The following is a 6,949-nucleotide window of genomic DNA, read 5'->3' on the forward strand; positions in this document are numbered from 1 at the left end:
GTTCGCAGGTATTTTCTCTCTGCCACCAGCCTATGAATTAGTACTGCTGTCATTACCACCTAAGATGGTGAAGATGAGGCTCAGAGGTGTTAAGTAACTTGCCAAGGTCACACAGCTATTCAGTGATAGAACTGGGGCTTGAACCTGGGTGGCCTGGCTGCACTTAACCCCCAGGCTATGCTGCACTGTGTGTACATCATTTTCTGATCCAGACTACATGCCTAAGAGAGGGGGCTACAGAAAGAGAAATTGGGTATGGTGGAGGGTAAGGTGCTTCCCTGGTGGCTCAGAGGTTAAAGCGTCTGCCTCCAATGCGGGAGACCTGGGTTCGATCCCTGGGTCGGGAAGATCCCCTGGAGAAGGAAATGGCAATCCACTCCAGTATTCTTGCCTGGAGAATCCCATGGATGGAGAAGCCTAGTAGGTTACAGTCTACGAGGTCGCAGAGTCGGACACGACTGAGCGACTTCACCTCACCTCACCTCAAGGTGCCACTATCCAAAGAAAGTCATCAAATGGGACCTTCCAACTTGTTTCTTTATCTCTGAAGAGCAGGGCCCCCCACCTCCCACCAAGGCAAATGATTGAGCAGGTGTTGCCTTCTCAGGATTCCTAGTTGAGACTGGTCGGTGGATTGAATGCTCAGTAGATTTTTGTTTGGAGGCTGAGGCCTGGAGGGGGCAGGGGTCTAAAGGAGTGTGTCTGAGGAAGACACTTTAAGCTGGATGGTGAGTCATCATGGGGACAATCGTGCCATGCCCCGGTACAACCTCCACCCTCCCCCAACTATCTTTAGGTGCCTGAAAGGTGTGTTAGGACAGATAAATAATAACAATAGTTAGCATGCACCGGGCTCTGTTCTTGACACTTGTTATACATTCACAGATTTAATCATCACAACAATCCTATCAGATAGGTACTATTGTTATCCCATTTTGCACATGAGGAGATGGAGACATGGAAAGGTTAACTGATGTGCCCAAAGTCTCACAGCTAGGATGGGGAGCACTGAGTGATTCTCCCCAACACTTACAAATCTGTGTGTGCTTTATTTACCACTCTGCAGTCCTCTCAAATATACTGACAGCTCCCTCGAAGGCAAAGCCCACATCCAGAGTCCTTTCCCCCACACCTGGGTGCACAGGCTCCAAGAGGTGAGGAGTGGGACAGACAGATGATGGAGGCTGAGCAGCTGGGCCCCTTGGCACCATCCACCTCCATGCTGAGCTCTCTGCCAGGACACAAGCCTACTGGAACCATGCCTCCCTGTTTTCAGACTGGTAGCAGAGGAATGCAGAGGCTCCCAGGGAGTAGTCCAGGAGGGTTAATGGGTAAGGAAGGCTTCTTGGCCTGCTGTGGCTTTGGGCCATAGTCCTCACCCAGGCCTCTCTGCTGAGCTCTACACTGGTGGAGCCCATGGCCTCCTGGATCTTCACACTGTATACATGAGTGGAAAACTGCCTTCCCACCCTAGCTGTTCCTCTTCCCACCCTGCCTCTCTCAGCTCCCTGCTCCAGGATCTTCACCACTGCCTAAGCAGGGCACCTCATACCTCGATCCTTCCTTCTCTCACATCCAGTTCAGTTCAGTTCAGTTGCTCAGTCATATCTGACTCTTTGTGACCCCATGAATTGCAGCATGCCAGGCCTCCCTGTCCATCACCAACTCCCAGAGTCTACCCAAACCCATGTCCATCGAGTCAGTGATGCCATCCAGCCATCTCATCCTCTGTCATCCCTTTCTCCTCCTGCCCCAATCCCTCCCAGCATTAGGGTCTTTTCCAATGAGTCAACTCTTCAAATGAGGTGGCCAAAGTATTGGAGTTTCAGCTTCAGCATCAGTCCTTCCAATGAACACCCAGGACTGATCTCCTTTAGGATAGACTGGTTGGATCTTCTTGCAGTCCAAGGGACTCTCAAGAGTCTTCTCCAACACCACAGTTCAAAAGCATTGATTCTTCAGCGCTCAGCTTTCTTCACCGTCCAACTCTCACATCCATACATGACTACTGGAAAAACCATAGCCTTGACTAGAGGGACCTTTGTTGACAAAGTAATGTCTCTGCTTTTTAATATGTTATCTAGGTTGATCATAACTTTCCTTCCAAGAAGTAAGCATCTTTTAATTTCATGGCTGCAGTCACCATCTGCAGTGATTTTGAAGCCCCCCAAAATAAAGCCTGACACTGTTTCCACTGTTTCCCAATCTATTTCCCATGAAGTGATGGGACCAGATGCCATGATCTTAGTGATCTTAGTTTTCTGAATGTTGAGCTTTAAGCCAACTTTTTCACTCTCTTTCACTTTCATCAAGAGGCTCTTTAGCTCCTCTTCACTTTCTACCATAAGCGTGGTGTCATCTGCATATCTGAGATTATTGATATTTCTTCCGGCAATCTTGGTTCCAGCTTGTGCTTCATCCAGCCCAGCGTTTCTCATGATGTACTCTGCATATAAGTTAGATAATCAGGGTGACAATATACAGCCTTGACGTACTTCTTTTCCTATTTGGAACCAGTCTTTTGTTCCGTGTCCAGTTTTAACTGTTGCTTCCTGACCTGCATATAGGTTTCTCAAGAGGCAGATCAGGTGGTCTGGTATTCCCATCTCTGTAAGAAGTTTCCACAGTTTATTGTGATCCACACAGTCAAAGGCTTTGGCATAGTCAATAAAGCAGAAATAGATGTTTTTCTGGAACTCTCTTGCTTTGTCGATGATCCAGCTGATGTTGGCAATTTGATCTCTGGTTCCTCTGCCTTTTCTAAAACCAGCTTGAATATCTGGAAGTTCACGGTTCATGTATTGCTGAAGCCTGGCTTGGAGAATTTTGAGCATTACTTTACTAGTGTGTGAGATGAGTGCAATTGTGCGGTAGTTTGAGCATTTTTTGGCATTGCCTTTCTTTGGGATTGGAATGAAAACTAGCCTCCAATTTGGGCTGATTCAACCAGTGGATAACCTCTTGCATCCATCCATTATGCCCCAGTTCAGTTCAGTTCAGCAGCTCAGTCATATCTGACTCTTTGCAACCCCATGGACTGCAGCATGCCAGGCTTCCCTGTCCATCACCAACTCCTGGAGCTCACTCAAACTCAAGTCCATAGAGTTGGTGATACCCCATCCCCTCTGAAACTGCTCTAGCCCAAGGATGGTCTCTTCCAGCACTTACTCTATGCAGGGTAATCTGCTTACTACTTTAGAGACATCACCTTTTAACCCTCAAAACAATCACTATTTACCAGTGAAGAACCTGAGGAACAGAGAGGTGAAGTAACGTAGCCAAGGTCACATAGCTAGTAAGTAGTAATGCCAGACTCAGTTAGTCTGACCACAGAGCCCACACTCAGTCACAGTTTGGTACTGCCTCCCTGATCACTGATGCTGAAGCTCCAACACTTTGGTCATCTGATGTGAAGAGCTGACTCATCAGAAAAGCCCGGATGCTGGGAAAGATTGAGGGCAGGAGGAGAAGGGGTGACAGAGGATGAAATGGTTGGATGGCATCACCTACTCAACGGACATGAGTTTGAGCAAACTCCGAGAGATAGTGAAGGACAGGGGAAGCCTGGTGTGTTGCAGTCCAGAGTTGCAAAGAGTCAGACACGATTGAGTGACTGAACATTCCTGATCACTACTCTCAGCCTTGCCGTCCTCAGCCATTCCTATGCAATGCCACAAGAATCTTTAATTTCTTCAGCAGCATTTATTGTAAGTGTTAGGAACTCTGCCATAAACTGAGGATCTAAGACCAGGCAGATACTGGGCTCCAGGGCCATGGAGCCTGGTATTTTCTGGTAACTCCCTAACACACTAATCTGGTCAGGCCTCTACCCAGCACAGTGTCTGGCATATAGTGGGTGCTTAATGATTCTGGGGGGAAATGAGATGAAGTCTAGGGGGAGTCAGCCAGGGCCAGCTGTGGGCATGTACCAAGGGCAGGGCGGAAGGGAGAGCAGCTGCTCTTCCAGTTCATTTTGAGGACATTTTACTTCGTCTCCCTCCTGGCTGCTTCCTTGTCTCCTATTCTTTCCTCCTTCTCCTATGCTACAGACCTTGCTCACGAGGTTCAGCTACATCCTTTGAAGTTGTTGGTAGGATGGAGGGTGCAGGTTGGAGGTTGGAGGGCATCTTAGCTAGCAGGCTTCCTGCGGGACTATGGAAAAGGGTCAGCTTGGAGACCAGAGGGTGTATGGGCTGTTCTTCAGCCTGCTGCAGCCTCCCTCAGCATCCCCACCATTCTCCCTTGGCCACGGCTTATCAACAATGGAGAAAGACTGAGTATTGAAAGAGTCCAGCTCCCCTCACCTGCGCTCCACCACCCAGCTCTGTAAGGCTGAAAGTCCACTTGGCCAGGCTCCTGACCCCAAGGGTGGTTCCAGTCCAGTTCCCCCATCTCCTCTCCTCCCCATTCCTGGGGTGGGGGACTGAGGCAGGGAGCTGTAACACTGATGGGACCCAAGCCAAACCTTCCTAGGACCAGCAGGTCACAGCCAGACACTCCTGAACTGCTAAGGACCGTGAGGGTGGAGAGACTGGCTCCCACTTCTCCCGGAAAGGGAGCAAGCTGGAGAGAGGTCTATGAGGGTGGGCAGAGCTGGGGACCAGTGGGGAGCTGACCGAGGCCAGAGCCGGGACCCCACACTTAACTGGAGGTACATTTTTCTGGCTGGTGGTCAAACTACCCGTGCATGATGGGGGCAAGGAAACGGTCACTGAACAGGCCTGTGGTGCTGACAGCGGTGGCCAGAGGGCAAGGAGAGGCTGGGAGAACGAAAGAGAAAGCAGGGGCAGGTCTGGAGCTGTGCTACAGGAGGGAACAGGCCTGCCTAGCGGGCAAGTTTGGTGGTGTTTGAATGTGCAGGAGGTGCCTTCCCCCTCCAGCTTCTGCTTCTCAAGGGGGTGTGTGTGTGTGTGTGTTACACACACCCAGAAAACCCTGCATCTGCCCTTGAGTGATCAATGCTTTGGAACGGCGGCTCCAGCCTAGTCCTGACAACTTCCTCTCAGAGTCTTCTCCTTGATCCTTGCTCCTGCACCTCTATTAGAGCTTCTAGTCTGCACTCGCCTTTACCTGAACCCACCCCACTCCCTGCCTCTCCCTGGGGCTCACCATCCTCACTACCGCCTCCCCCCCACCCGCCCTTCTCCCAACATCCCCCACCCTCCCCAAACTCTCATCTCAGGGGCTCCCATCTTCCACCCACCCTGGGCCCTGGACCCTTGCTCAGGACGCAAACTCTGCACCCACTTGGCCCTCGTGTTTTAGAGATGTGGCAGGGGTGCTGCAGGAGGCTGAGGGAGGGTTCTGTCTGGATCTAGAGCCCTGGCCAGGGAGAGAGCAAGGCTGTGGGTAACCAGGCAAGCAGGCCAGGCAAAGAAGCCCCTTCCAAGCATCAGAGCAGACCCCCAACCCTGCCCCCAGATCCCAGTCCAGAAGAGCTGGGGCCAGAGGAAGCTGAACAGTCCAAAGACTTGGCACCAGACCCACTGCCCATTTCTTCTGTCCAGACAGGACACAGCGAGAGGCCAGGGAGGCTGCAAAGAAGGGGTCCAGAGAGGGAAACAGAAAAGAGAGGTGACATCCTTCGTCTGAAGGTCTGACTGAGAGAAAGGGCTGCAGGCCACTCCCTCCCCTCCTGGGATCAGTCCTGGCTCCAGGATGGAGGGGCGGCCACCAGCTGCTCAGACTTCCTCCCAGCCCCGCCCCAGGCCTCAGGAAGTCCTTCCAGCTCTTGCCTCAGCACCCCCTCCTCTAGGAGCTTCACCTTCAGAGAAATGGAGAGGCAGCAGGCTCCCCTTTTAAACCCGTGGCAGGGGGGCATGGTGCCCACCTCATGCCTCCCCTTCTCATTCCACCTCTCATTCCACAGAGGGCTGGATTCTGATTTCACACGCAAGCCCCTTCAGGCCCCAGCTCCTGGGGCCTCGGCTGACAGAGCCCCTAGGGTTTGGGTTTTCACCTGCTTTCCCCAGCACGGCTCATCTCCCACACAGAACCGGCCTGTGTCAGTTCCTTCTGTGGGGCCCCAGCTCCCTGCCGCACGCCTGGCACTCAGCTCAACTGCAGATTAGAAATTTCACAGAAGTTGCTTCTTCGCAGTGACTTTGGCGGGCAGGAGCTGGCTGCGCGTTGCCCCAGGCCGCCTGGCTTAGCACAGCCAGGGGGAGGCACAGAGGCCCTCAGAAGAGGTTTCCTGGGTTGTATAGGTCAATTCATGGCCCAGCTCCTGCCGCGGGTCCCTTCGCCCTTCTCCTGTCTCCCGCAGCTCTGCCTTTCCTTCCACTACCTTTCTACCCAGTTTTCTTGACCCACCCCCATTCTTCACCCTGCCTCAGTCTATTTCTCACCCATCCTCTGCCTCCTCCCGGAAGTGCCCTCAGACTCGTACCTCAAACCTCTCTAAGGTGCTATCCATGGGTCCCATGCACCAGACTAAGCACAGAACAGTCTTCTTTCTGGTCCCTTAACTTTACCCAGTGCCTTTTACAGCTAGACCAGAGGTGATTCCTGTGTACTGACTGAGTCTCCCTGGTGACCTTCTCATTGTATAAATTCGATCCCTAAACACAAATCTAAAGGCTAAGTGTGTACTAATCCCTGTCCCGGCCTCTGTCCTTTAGGGAGAGTTGGTGCCCTCCCCTCCAGCCTTTGTTGTCTCTCACTTCCCATGGCCCCAGGCTCTTGCCTTGCAGGGGTTAACTCCCAGCTTTATCTCTCTCTGTCCCCTCACCCAACAACAATCCCACAGTGAAACAGGAAGGAAAAGAGCATTGGAGGACATACCTGTGACAGAGGGGTTCAGGTCAGGAGATGGAGGTCACCAGAGGACTAGAGAGGCGAGTAGGTCTGGGCCCCAGGCCCCTCCTTGTTGCCCCTCCAAACGCCTCGGCCTCTGTGATCGCTCACACGCACCCACATCCTCCCACTGGAGACTCAGACTGGGATTTTT

Source organism: Oryx dammah, unplaced genomic scaffold, assembly GCF_014754425.2.
Source record: "Oryx dammah isolate SB20612 unplaced genomic scaffold, SCBI_Odam_1.1 HiC_scaffold_29, whole genome shotgun sequence".
NCBI lineage: Eukaryota > Metazoa > Chordata > Mammalia > Artiodactyla > Bovidae > Oryx > Oryx dammah.